The sequence below is a fragment of the Poecilia reticulata genome, chromosome 16 (genome assembly GCF_904066995.2).
Source record: "Poecilia reticulata chromosome 16, P_reticulata-male-v2, whole genome shotgun sequence".
NCBI classification, from domain to species: domain Eukaryota; kingdom Metazoa; phylum Chordata; class Actinopteri; order Cyprinodontiformes; family Poeciliidae; genus Poecilia; species Poecilia reticulata.
Window position 1 is genome coordinate 22,681,543 of NC_088845.1, and position 13,671 is coordinate 22,695,213.

At 38.9% G+C, this 13,671-nt stretch overlaps 1 long non-coding RNA gene across 3 annotated transcripts in view; it reads left to right on the forward strand.

Annotated features, from left to right (window-relative positions):
- LOC103478381 (uncharacterized) overlaps nucleotides 1–13,671 on the forward strand; it is a 117,098-nt gene that overhangs the window by 74,589 nt on the left and 28,838 nt on the right. For all 3 annotated transcript variants that reach the window (XR_014091491.1, XR_014091490.1, XR_001777394.2), the window contains exon 4: nucleotides 10,596–10,697. This is a non-coding gene — a long non-coding RNA (uncharacterized LOC103478381). The remainder of the gene's footprint in view (nucleotides 1–10,595; nucleotides 10,698–13,671) is intronic.

Genomic DNA, 13,671 nt, shown 5'->3' on the forward strand with positions numbered 1-13,671 from the left:
TGAACCCTGACCTCTGGAGAAATGACCCTAGATCTTAACAGGCCCTCATTATACAGAGAGGATTGCTGGTGACAGGAGACAGATGGAATGTCCCTCACACATAAAGGCAGGCGCACACATGTGCCAGTTCACAGACATGGAGCAAAGCTAATGGAGTAGAGAGGTTGTTTTCTACAGACTTGAGGAGTGACAAGAAGTTCCACGGGGCCACTTCCCCACAAACACACATACACACAAACACACACACACACGCACATTGAGCTCAGCTTACACAGGAAACTGCTGAGACACACGGGTCAAGTCTGCTTCCATGTTTATGGTTCTTCCAGACCCACTGCAGCAAACGCAGGTACAGTCGCACGCAAGAAGCACTTCAACGTGGAATCCTTTCTCTGCCTTTTGTGTACATTCACAGAACATGGTACCTTGTTCTGTTCTTTCTTTTCTATTCCAGCACGACATGGTTTTAGGACAGGTGTGCAAGCCTGCACAAACTGCTCAGGAGCATCCATCAGTACGGTACTTGCGTGCACCTTAACTGCAGCAGCTGAGTCCTCTGAAGGTTAAACTGGACACAGACTAATTTATTTTGCCCTCTGAGGGCTACTTTCTCCTCAAATAATGAGCCTGGCAGTTTACCCCATACTAAACCTCCCCAGTACTCCACAGATGGCCTTTCAATTAGCAGGCAAGAAACATGCAGAAAGGCGATGCATAGTATAATCATTGATCTTGCAAGAGGGACCACATTCACATCTTGTCATGAGCAACATACACTGACAAATAAATGCGCATGCACACGCACACACACACACACACGCACACGCACACACGCGCACACACACACACACACACACACACACACAAGAGTGCAATACACAGATAAATATCCGAGCATATGGCTTGTGCACACATGTATGTGTACCTAGAGGGCCAGATTACTTTGCTTCCTGCTTAGCAAGCAATCTTTCTTCAGGTCACTATTCCTCACTTCCACACAGGAACAATCTATAAATTCAGACTTCTGGGACACAGCCGAGTGAATGTATTTGGGAGAGTCATCTGAATTTAGTTACCGTGGAGCTGCTGAGTCGTTTACATCGTATGGCGGATTTCAAATTTGAGATAAATGCCATATGCGGGTAAAGAAGATTGACTCTCAGGTTTGCAGCTGTGGAGCTATGAACTCATTCTCGAGATATCGGCCTGTTTCCCTCCTACCCGTCCCTCCCCTCCAGTGTAGTATAATTCTACTGCGCTTGCTATTTTAAGTAATATTACAAATTGGGAAAGCCCTATTGTAGGAAATGTTCCCAAGGAAGGAGGAAAAGTGGATAGAGGAAGGAGAGGAATTATTCTTTTCTTCTGTGAAATCACACTGAGCCTTTTCTGCCTGACGCTTCCAAGTGCACCAGAAATGGGAAAAAATGCCCATAAACATTTTCTTGACCAGGAAGCTTTCTGTAAAATATGGTAGATTTAATATTTTATCCCTGGTGCTGATACAGGACTATACATTACTGCAGTTGTTGGCACAGTTGCCTTGCAACAACAAGATTCTTAGTTTGAATCGAGGCCAATTTTAATTTCTTTTGAGAACGTGTTCTCTCAGAGTAGTCCCACATTTTCCCAAAGTTGAAATATGTGTGAATAATATTAATTGGTGTTGTGTTTAAATGTCATTTGTCTTGTGCGGCTCTGCTTTGTTCTGAAGTGTCTGGTCATTGGTGGTCTTTGGTAAAACAATGGAACTACACGTGCTCAAAATATATCTATAACAAACATCTATGTATTAACAATAACGTTTAGTGAGATCTTGTTACTTTTAATTAATATGACTTTGCTTGCTTTCAATGGATTTTTTCAGCTTTGAGAAAAACCTCCATGTATAATATGTGGATGTAATCTAATAGGTGGAAAATTCACCATTACACACGTGGAATATCTGCATCACTACAGAAGCTAAATATTTATTTTAGCTGCTTTTTATGGTTTTTTGGGGGGTTTTTTCTACAATTTTTTTATGGGCTTACCCTGACATGATGAGATGGAGAATTTGTGAAAAACAGTACGTTTGCAAGTCCCACTGTTTAGGAATATAAAATTTTCCATTGATATGCTAAAAAGACATTTGGGATTGGTGGATTTTAAAGGCAGATATTCACCAGGGAGTTGTGGGCAAGCAGAGGGTAGCTGCATAATCAGCTCTACCATCAGCCAACTGATATTCTGCATAATAGAGGAGAGATTTTTGGGTCAGTGTGTGTGTGCGTGAGTGTGTGATACATGTGCATGGTGGGGCAATGGCAGCCTCAGTGTGCGTTTGCCCTTTTATCTGCATGGATGTGTACAAGTTTGCTTGCATCCTGTCTGAATTTGTATGCATGTGTGCCATCTATGTCTGGATGTTTATCTGTGTGAGTGTGCGTGTGTGTGTGGGGGTGTGCGTGTGTGTGTGTCAGGAGCACTGACCTCTTTCCCCACAGGGAGAAAAGTCCCTGTCTCATTAGAAAAGAGAGACAGACAGACAGGCAGGAAGGCAGTGGAGGAACAAAAAACAGAGGACAAGCAGAAAGACAGGGAGCAGCAGAGTGAGGGTAGCTAGAATGTATTAAAGGGTCAAAGATCACCCATCCATTATCCCAATGTGCAGGCAGGAGCCATGGCAGAGAAGGTCACAAAGTTTTCTGAGTCACATTCAGATCCACAAATCCTTTTGCTTCATTTTTCTTCATTTTTCTTCTTCAGGGACCCTTTATTGACATGATGCATTCCTCAGACCCCAACCAATAGCATCACCCTAGCTGTTGATGTGACCGAGCTCTGACCCTGGTCAAAAGTACAGATTCTGATGATCACTCAATCAGTAATTTAAACTTTTGAGTGTAGCAAACACTTTGAACCACACATGTTCAGCGAGTTGACTAATCACTGAAGATTCACAAACACCCTGTCATATTGACTGTACGCAGAGACTGAGGCACATACTGCCCAAAATGTATTCATGTTCCAAATTTTCTCTCATTCCCTTTGAAGCAAAAGCACATCTGCGTTCGTGGTGGTTAAGAAAATCATCTGGTTTGATCATTATAAGCTAGTTTGCCCTTTTGAACCGTGACAATGGCAGCTTCTTTATTATTACGGTTGTTATCATTAGGAGTGCTAATTTGGTGCCCTTAAAGATAACTCTGACCTATGCTTTCTGACCCTTTACCACCTACACACATTTAAGCATATTACAACGTTGTGACTTCTGCACTTGGTAGTTTTCTTGCATTTGTTGTTCTAATGAAAGGACAGACTAAGCGTCGTTGTGTGCTCTGTGTGTGTCAGACTCTGTCTTAACTTCAAATACAGTTTAACATACTAGATTACTTCCTTTAATTCAACATCGAGTTAGGGAAACCAATTATTAGACATTTTATACAACCTTAAATTGGTTCAGTGTCAGTGAATTAGGGAAAATTACTTTAATCCCACACAGGAATAACTAATTTCTATGACATTTTGATGCATCAATTGGGTTATTTTCTGTAGCCGGATATTTGCCTTGATCTGAGCCAAATAAAGACATGGCTCTGCTTCCTCAAAGGCCTTCCCAAATACATCACTTTACTAGAAGTCTGACCAGTTGTTAAACTGTCTGGGGAACAGTAGACTGTCTTTTGAATCAGCTCCTCTAAGGAGCCTCTAGGCGCTAGCAAGTATGTTCTCCATTTTTCCACTGGTACAAACTCTGCACCACCCAAAAAAAAAAAAATGTGTGCTTCAGTTTTCTGCTGAACGAGAGGAAAGAATCGCTTTAGTCGAATATAGAAGTGGGTAGTAACTAATTACATTTACTCAGTTACATTTTGGGGTAAAACACAAACAAACATATTTTAGGAGTAGTAGTAGTTTTGTTGTTATTGTTGCAGATTGTCACCATCAGGACACTGACTATTCCTAGTCTTTTATTTTTTATTTTTGCAATCAGAGAGAGGTTAAGTCTGTCAGTGCAATCAGAGCCGACTGCCTCTCACCGAATCCATGAATGGCATTTCCAACTGTTCTTTAACACTGTCAATTTTTTAACCTTCGCAGCTTTTGCTGAAGAGAGATCAGCTGATTAGGACTGCAATTACAACAAGCGTTCACAAGCACTGCTCCTCGTTTCAAACTGCACTAATAAATTAAAGTGGTGATATCAAGGCATCTGTTTGCAGGGATAAATAACGTTTGTTGAATTAAACTGTCTTCAGGCAATGTGATCCTTTGCGAGCATTGAAAAATACAGGAGGGGGAGGAGGATCAACCACTGCTTTGACTTTCAGGCAGCCGAAAATCAAACCTTTTCATTTCCAGAAGTTAATTAAGTTCACATTAAGTTCTAGGTTATAGTTCTCAATTGTAGAAAGGTAGACATCTACCTTCAGGTCGGGAATCGGCCTCTTCCTCAAGCAGAGAAGTTAAAGCATGCTAGCTTTTTCTTCACAAGTAAACGGCCGGATGGAACAGGAAACAAACAGGTGAATTTAAGCCTCGTTGGCATTTATATGGGCACTGCTCAGCTTTGGGGTCTCCCAAATGGGCCGGAAAGGGTTATTGGGCAAAAGCATGTCTGGATTTTCCTTCTGGACTTGTTACTACACACACAGCCCAAGCGAACACACACACACACGCACACACACACACACACACAACCCATGTGGGACACTTTTCTACATTCGGTGCATGCCACAATCCAGACTTCCCTGTCTTTTAATTGAATCAAGAGGCAGCTTGTGGGCGTTTGAGGTTTGAAAAACAGAAGAAGCGTGGGGTGTGGGGAAGCTTCACAGGACGGCTGATTGTGTGTGTATAAACAGACAAGAAATCTAATTGTTGGACTCCATGTGTGTATAAATGCAGTCACGGAAGTATGTTTATGTGTGAATACCGCTGAGCATGATAAAATAAACTTGGGTGAGCAAGTGGTGAATCGAAAATTTTGGCCTTCATGGTTGGTGATAAAGTCAAAAACTGTTTGGCTGAGTTCTGTACAAGTGTTATCATTAAAAGGGATTGAGGAATAACAAGTCTGAGAAGATTTAGCGATTTTCAAACATCACAGTATTTCTTGTCAAAAAGTAAAATCTATCTTAGGAAGCACTATGCAGTTTGTATCTAAGCATGCAACTTCATAAAGATGAATGCCCACATGGATGCAGGAGAGTTTTATTTTTCAGTAAGAGGATATCTTAAGTTGCCCTGTTGTGTTTGCATCGTTGACAAACGAAAGTCTTCTGGTTGGGCTGGCTTTCAACACTTACAGTAAACTGGGACTGGTGAAGTTTTCACCACTTTCAAATCACAATTTAGCATAAAAACCTGCTGTGTGAACATGGCCTTGGACTGAGACAAGCTTGAAAACCATAATAGACTGCCCTTGAATACACTGGACTAGAGTATTCTACATTGATTACAGTGTTTACAAAGAACAAGTCATGATTTTTAAAAACAAAATCTGACATTGCACTCATGAACTCAGTATTGTGTATCATCTCCTGAGGTAACATAATCATTACAACTCTAGGAATATCCCACTGGCATGATGTGTAATCACAGAAAATAAGTCCAACATGAAGCTCTACCGACTGCACGCACTTAAGTCATTGAAGTGCAATGAAATCTGACTCTGCGCAAAGATGAAGGGATTTGGGGGGAGCCAAGTAAAAGACACCGAGTAATGATGAATCCTGTGATCATCTGCTGAAAAAAGAGAAAAAAGTAAAACAGCAATGAAGAACAAAGCGACCACAACAGAAGCCCCAAACCTCCATGAAGCCCACCACCTCATCATCACAGAGTAATGTGGTTTGTCTTACAGGAGGTTCCTATACTTATTACGGGCATTATATGAACTCCTCATGTGATCGCGTTAAAGTATATGAGCTCTAACATCCCTTAAAGATCAGGTTCTTAGCCTGTTTGTAAAGCTGAGCTGATGATTTTCTTCATTAGGTATTTAGTGGCTCGTTTATTTGCGCAAAGGCCTTAAACCTTCTGTTATACTCCCTTTATCTCGACTGAAATTACTTTATGAATCTAACGGCATTTTCACATGCTTCTTTAAATCCACCATATAATCAAAGAAAAACCAGTTAAGAATGAGAGAGAGAGAGAGAAAGAGAGAGAGAGAGAGAGAGAGAGAGAGAGAGAGAGAGAGAGAGAGAGAGAGAACGAATGGGGTTGAGGCAAAATCTTGAAAAACAGCCTGTGAGAAGCAGAGTGAGAAACAGACAGCAAGGAGAGAAATGGAGTGAGAGTTGGATGGAAAAAAAGAAAAGCAGAGGAAGAGAATTAAAGAAACCACAACAGAAGCTCAAAGTCCTTAAAAGCCCCCTTCTCCTCATGTTGGTGGGGTGTGGTGTTGGGGATTTGGCTTAACTTCCTACAGTGCAGCCCCTTTCCAAACATCTCATATATACATCCAGTCAGGCACAAAGTTACAGCAAACCACATCACAACTGTTCATGAGAGCGTGTGTGTGTGTGTGGGTGTGTAAGCTCTCCGCTCAGCTGCTCCCAGACTCACAGAGAGCGTTTGCTGCCTGAGCGTGTCAGAACTGTCTCTTGATCTCATCTGTCTTTTTATTGCCTAATCCCCGTTTCTTCTCTCATTCCTCTCTCTTCCTCCCTATGTACCTCCTTCTTTGTCCTTCATTTTCTCCCTTCAACCCCAACAATCCCACTTCATATTTCTACTTAGACTTTGACTGTAGCTGCAGTTGCTTTGACAGCATTAGTTTTAAGTTCATGAGAATAAAGGTCGTTCTTTTCCCTGTGTCCTCACGGTCTGTATTTGTGTTCTCTTTGAGCTTCATACAGGCTTACTAAAGTCCTCCGTTTAAGGAAGTAAAGATGGGTTTGTCCGATCCAAGATATGGGTCATCCGTGAATTGGATTTAGTGTAGGACGATGAATGTTTCATTTTGGTTTACGTAACAGTGCCTCAGCTCTACAGTGGCAAAATGTTTGTTCAACTTACCCTCCGACTCTGTGCCATCTGTCAGAGTTTCACATTTAGTCCTCTAAAATTTCCAATAACACCTTTTAACCAAGATGCAATGGGTTTTGTGACTAGTAAATGAGTTTTGGATTTTGTGAAGCTTTTGACCTGCTAATACTGATTTTTGCCAATTCCAGGTTTTTTCTTTCAGAACAACATGATACATGAAGAGTTTTTTTTCTGCTGAGCTTCAATGAATGATTTTATATATTGGTAACAGAGGTGTCTTAAAACTGCATGTGTGAGAGAGCAGCTGCTGTAAAACCTGATTTACTGTTTATAAACGCAATAACAGATTTTACTGTTTAAACTGTGGATCGTCCATGAGAAATAAAGCTGAGAGATCAAAATGATCACACAAATCAATTTTGCTCTACTCCACAGCCTTCCTGTTACCTGCCTTTTGTCTTGCTCTCTCTTGTTTTGTCACAGCCTGAATAAATTACAAACATCTTGTGAAGTCATAAAGAAATGGTTTCTTTTGAAACAGCCTCTTACATCGCTGTGGTTTCTTTAACTTCATTTTTTAAAACCTCTGTTAGTGAAAAAGAAAGAACTAACTGAGTCTCCTCCCTGCATTAAGATCTTCCACATTAAAGAGTTTTGTTGTAGCTGCGACCTGGAAGCACTTAGACTCAGTGCGTTTGCTGATCAGTAAAAAATTGAATTCTTTTAGTTTCCAACTGGTCGGTTGCTCGTTGTGGCAGATCAAGCTGAGCATTGTCCAATTCTGATCCCATGCACTTTTCTCTGTGCCTCTTATACTTCTACGCTCATAATATGCTGTTGCACATTTGCGTTGTGTAAAAAAGTCCACAGAGGTAAACAGAAAAGAATAAAATGATGTGTACTTAAGCTCTCTATGGAAGTGTTGAAATCCTTAAATATACAGCAACAAAATGCAAGCAAAGATGATCAAATGTGCTTGAATTTATTTGGCAGACTTAAGTATAAATATTTGGTAAAAACAGACTTCTTGTGAATAGTGGCCAAGAATAATCAGCAAAGTGGCATTTATGTTTAAACTGAACTTTATAGGCCTTTTGTTCCTGTCCATAAAAAATAAAAATAAAAAAAATAACACTCTTTTTGGAAAACGTCAAATAAAAACTCACCAGAATTTTTAATCAAATTTGTTTTTTCTTTACCAAAATTCTTAATAATGATTATTTCTTTTTCAGTCTGCTAGCTCTTTAAAGTTTAACACATTTACCAACAGCTGTGGGGTTCTTATAGCTTATACCCACAATGCAAGAGAAAGCTATTAACTTTATGATGCCCCATCTAATTTTTATCTTTTGCATGATCCACACTTGGGAAAGTTTTAGTTCTCAAAAACAAAGTAATGGATATGTGGAAATGTGGAAACACTCAGCACATACACTGCAATTAAACGGTTTTAAGACGTTAACTCTATTAGTCATCAGTTTCTGAGAAGATTTATTGTGAAAATGTCCGAGATAACCTGCGAGAAGTATTTACTTCTCAGAGCTTGGAGTTTTACACAGTTTAGCAGTGAAACCCTGAAACAAACATGTGGAATTGAATTTTCTTTCTCTGTTGATAATCAGCACTGTGGTGTAAGCAGCCGTCATGATGATTAAACTCAGATGTTGATTTTTAAAAGCTGACATGCGGCTGGAAAAGTCTGTTGCCACAACTCTCTCAGCTTTGAGTCACTAGTGAATTTTAAACGAGGTTTGTGTTTGTAATGTAAAGATTAATTCACATTCTAGAAACATTATTAAAAACCAGCTTCAGTTGTTCTTTGCTAAAGAATTATGAATAAAACCATTATTTATTTGTAAAAGAAAAATCTGCATTCTGCCAAATTTCATCAATGTGAAAACAGGTTCAATGTTTTTAATTGTAGACGGTACTCATCGAACACATAGGCAGCTAATTATTAATATTTTACAGGCTTGTTAATAGGTTTTATCAATACAAGTTGGTCCGACCGGCACAAGACAGTCATGATGTAGACAAGTGGAAATGAGTTCGACACCTCTGAAGTAGTGACCAAGTTTATGCTTCAGATATTTTAAGCAATTTATTTGAAGTAAGTTTTAATTTCAAACTAAGCCCTGGAGCCTTTAAAAATAGTGGAGCTACAAAAAAGGGTTTTGTGATGTGTTTCATACATTAGAGCAGTGGTTCTTAACCTTTTTTGAGGTACCGAACCCACCAGTTTCATATGCGCATCCACTGAACCCTTCTGTAGTGATAAATAAAATGATTTTTTTCCCCCAAATTCAAGACATACCCAAGATCACTAAGTCTTCTTAAGAGATAGAGTCTCTGAGAACAGTTCTTCAAAATATAGTCAGTGTTTTCAGCAAAGTTGAGCTGACTGTCCAGGAACGACGCAAGGTATTTAAAATTTGCCACAGTTTCAACAGGTTGGCCATCGAGAGAAACTGGAACCACTTTAAGGTCTTGTTTGGGTCATTTAATTAGCTCTACATTCTTAAGAGAATTAATAATAAATAATAAAGACTTCACGGTATTCTGATTTAGTAATGTAATTATATTACCACCCCCACACCGAAAGCTACAGAATTTGGTAAAAACTGTGAGTTTCGCTGAAATAATTAAAGACAAAAGTTCAAATCCATGCTGAGAGTGGAACTCCTTCAATCAGGGCTCCTCCGCAGCTCTGATTGGCTAAGCAATGTAACGTGATCCTCTGCAGCAAGTGATAGCAAAGCGGGGCGTCATCACGACTTTACACAAGTGTGTCTTTACCTCCGTGACAGAGGCTCCGCCGAACCCCTGAGACCGACTCATCGAACCCCTGGGGTTCGATCGAACCCAGGTTAAGAACCACTGCATTAGAGGGAGAGAAACCAAAAAATGATTTTATCTATGATTTTATTAACTTTTTTTAAAATAATGAATCGGCAGTATTTTTAAAATATTGATTACGTTATCTATGTAATAAGACGCCAAACAGACATTCGTCTGCTTTCATTGCTGTTTACTTGTGACTAAACGTTAGCATTTGAGTTTGTTTTTATTGTTAGTTTATCATCTAGACAAAAAGCCTGGCTTCAGTTTTGGGAGATCATCCAGCATCTGCTTATTTACTTTAGCTGTGACGCTAAATAAAGACACTATTATGTATGAGTGAAGTCCTTTACCATTAAGCCAAGTTTCTCTAACCACCCATAAACATGAAAATAGTTCATGTGTATCCATGCTGGTACAAATGTCTATTTCTGTATCAGTTGTGGTCCTGACCTCAGTTCCTTCTCCTTCAAACCAACATTGTGTATGAGTCACAATCTTTAAGCCATTTATAAATCTGCTGCTCTCAGAACATTCACATTTATTTTATATACAGATGCCTCATTAACCTGCAGTTTATTTATCTTTTTACTCCTTTCAAGATGTGCCTAGTTTCACATTCACTTTATATGTTCAGTGTTATATAATGCTTCCGGTTTCAGTAAAACACTTTGCCATCAACTTGAATTGAATCTTTTTCTTAGCATTTGATAATTGTGCATGAGTCAGGCCTTCTGGTGTGCTAACTGGATTTTTTTTTCTTTGCAATTCTGCCTCAGGTCTTGGACATTTAGTGGACCAGAAAGCTGACAGATGATGCCCATGAATGATGGATGATGTCTTCTTGGTGCCAGTTGAATGCATTATAAAGCAATGATACGGTAATTCCAGTTTTCCCCACCCAGAAACTTAGTGCTGATACTGTCTGAAGAGAAGCTTAGAAAAGCTACAACCTACAACCACATAATTGCTCACAAAAAGATGCATATTCAAAAAGGATACATATTATTCTTTTTTTATTTTTTTGCTTCTTTTATGTTACAAAATAAAAAAAAGTACAAGACTTAATTTAAGTAGATTTTCAAGCAAAAAGTTTAAGATTTTATTATCGTGGCATAATTTCAGAATGTAAAAAAAACAAAACAAAACAATGTTAAGAGTATTTCAGTGGGTAAAAACCCCAGCAATTGTTTTAATATAAAGCACAATTGCCCAATTTATTGGCAAAAAAACTGTTTCTACAAAATAAATGTGACATTTTTTTACCAATTACATTTGTCGAGGGAACTTTAAATATTCTCCCAGGGATATAAAGGTGACATCATGGTATCACAGGTCAATATGTTTAACTTACCAGGTTGAATCAAGACCCAAATTTAGCTTTTAGCTCCGGGCCTATTTCTCTTCCCAGTGAAACATGTCAGTATACATTGGATAATGATCTGTAACCAGGACATACAAATATCTAGACATTGTCATTAAAAATGTGTTGGCTGTAACAAAAAACTCAAAACCGTGTTTAAGAATAAAGTTTTTTTTAAAATTTTTTATGCATATGTAAATTTAGCAATCAATGAGTTATTTTGTAGTTTCAGAAGCTAAGAGGTAATATTACCATAAAGTGGACGTCTACTTTTCAGCATTTGATTTGATCTGATAAACTAGACTTCTACTTTCTCAAAGTCCTTGTAGTACATTCATTGGTAGTTAATTGATCATTGAACCTATGATCTACTAGTCAGAGCCATTGGCAAAACTGGTTTTAAGTATTTTGTATCTTATATATATATATGTATATATATATATATATATATATATATATATATATATATATATATACAACCTGTCCTGTTTGAATTAAGTGTCTCCTGCTGTCACAGTAACACCCAAGCTGTACAGACCCAATGTTGTGTGTGTATGCAGATCCATGTGCTGTAGATTTGTGTTTGAGTGTGGAAACGTATGCAATTATTATGCTGGTGTGCGCCTCTGTCCCTACTGTAGTATGTAGGTCACCAGTATATTCCTGATGAAGTGTAGTCCTCTGGAGAACTCTACAGAGCCTAAATTAGATACTATTATCTCTCTGTGTGGGTGTGTGTGAGAGAAAGGGAGAGAGAAAGTGAGAGCGGGATAGACGGCGTTATCAGACAAGAGTGCCGCAGGCATATGTTTTCAGTTTTGTGCACATACATGCTTTCACATGTGAGAGCGGTATTGTGATTATGCATGTCCATTTATGTGTGTGTAGGTGTATGAAATTGCAGGCTATTTCAAATATAATGTACTTATGTGTGTGCAGCAAAATGACACAGTCATCATCAGGCAGGCTTGCTGATCCTTCCTGTTATGACTGACCTGTAAATGTAAATGTCAGTCTGTGATTGTTAACAACTCTAAAGTTGTAAAATCTGTCCCTTTTGCAACAGAAAGCTTGCAAACTGGTTACAGGGTTAAAACTTTGATCTAAGAAAACAAACACATAGTCACAGTGGCTTTTTCATTTCAGGATGTCTTTGAAAATGTTTTCTGAACTGTAAGTAAAATAAACAGATTTGTTCTGGTAAAGCACTGAATATAGTCAGTATTTGTATCATTTGCTTTAGCTTCAGCATCCAAGGCAGTATCCATCATTGCTTGTGTGGCAAAATTCATTTATCTGCCCTCACATTTAAATGTGATAAACTCAATTCTTGTCACTGTTCTGTCATCAGACTAAATACACTAAAACCAGATTAAGTTTTTTTGTCTGTGCGATTTCGGAAACTTAATTTTTGATTTATTTATTTATTTATTTATTTATTTATTTATTTATTTATTTATTTATTTATTTAGTGAAATTGCAGTTTAAATGTATGCCTTCTTATCCATGTATACTGTTGGTGCAGATTTGTTCGCGGAATCAAAATCCACCACTCTATATTTTATGCAACCTCCTTCAGCAAAATAGTCACCGGCTATACCAACTGATCCGGGACAGTTTTTTTTTTGAGACACTGCACAGCCCATAATCCTCTCTTCATTTCGAGATGTCTACATCTCTAGTCAGTCTACTGTCTGTTAAGTCACAGGGACAATACCACATATGGCCAATCTGTCAAACCAATTTGGAAATTTTTCCAGAGCTAAGCCCCAAAAGTCATATCCAACCTGAGAGGAATGAATAGGAGTGAGAATGTCTGCCTTTGAAAGGCTTCATGCTTTGACCAAATCATATGCTGTCACTCCTATGCCTTAGAAGGCCTGCACTTTTCATCAAAGCCCTTGATGGCTACCTTTCACAGCGCTGTCGAATACACCCTGTGAGCATCCCTCCCTTCTTTTCTCCCATCCCCTCCCAAATCTCTTTCTTCTTCCCTCCGATGTCTACTACCCCTTTTCACTGCCCCCACCTCCCACAATCTTCCATTCCCCTTGTCTTTAATCCCTCTATCCGTCTCTCCTTCCCCTCCTCAATCAAACCCTCAAATCCCTCCAGTTTTTTTTCTCCTTTTTCCCCTCTGTGTCTGTGTGACTTCAGTTCTGTCAAGGTAGATGAAACAAGAGAAATTCAAATTCATCACAGTCATAACCTGCCATAATAATCAGCCACTCTCATTCCTCCCTTGTGGTGGCAGGCCAATGTTGCTGGCCCCCTTTTTTTTTTGGGTGGTTTATTTGCATATTTGTTTCCCCTTTGTTTCTTTTGATGAATTATTTACCATAGAGAAAAATGACAGCGGAGATCAGTGATGATTGCCGTCACGGGTGCCGCTCTTTGTAATTGTTCTCCTTTTTTGCTGATTTTCAATCAACGTTTTTCATGCAGACTACAGATGAGGAACAGGGAGGAGAACAAAAGTTACACATATATTT